Consider the following 765-nt stretch of genomic DNA (forward strand, 5'->3'; position numbering starts at 1 on the left):
TAAGCTCTTTAGCGCTGCTCCGGTTCCAGAGGCAGGACGCTGACCTGAACAACAGGTCTCAGTCATTCAGGGACAGGACTGGGGGTGCAGGGCTCAGCTCTGACGCCTGGAGCCCGTGGAGGGTGGCTAAGAGGAGGGAAACAGGGGGTCTGACAATGGGGGACGATACTGGAGTGGGGGTGGAGGGCCTGGCAGGACCTTAGCAGGACTAGGGAACTGGTTTAGGGACCCCCTTGCAAGACAATGAGTTCCTAATAAGATTGGGGACCCAGACTGAATAGGCGACCCCGTGTGTAACCGAGACGGGGACTGACGGGAATGGGGGAGGGGGCGGGGGTCGCGCTAGCCGGCCCCCCTGCAGGATTGGAACCATGCAGGGCTGGAGCGCTTGACAAGGCTGGGGAGCCCTGGCGGGCCAGGGCCTGACATGGCTGTGAACCCATAAGGATTGGGGGGATCCTGAAAGGGTTAGGGGGACCTGGAAGGCCTGAGAGGCACCGAGAGGCCCAGGGGCACTGAGAGAATCTGAAGCCTTGCCAAGCCCGCGGTTTCTAGAAGTTCTGGGGACAGTGACAGGCCTGGAGCAGGCGCCGGCATGCTGGGGTGGGGCACTGATGAAACCTGGGGGCGCTAGTAGGACTGCGGGGTGCAGACAGAATTGGCGTTGCCGAGGCTCCGGAGGCCCGCCGCCCCTCCCGCCTCGGGGCCTGGGCCTGCAACCCCGCAGGACGCAGAAGCCTCTAGAATGCTCGCTCCGGCCTGGGG

This window comes from Myotis davidii, unplaced genomic scaffold, assembly GCF_000327345.1.
Source record: "Myotis davidii unplaced genomic scaffold, ASM32734v1 scaffold478, whole genome shotgun sequence".
Lineage (NCBI taxonomy): Eukaryota > Metazoa > Chordata > Mammalia > Chiroptera > Vespertilionidae > Myotis > Myotis davidii.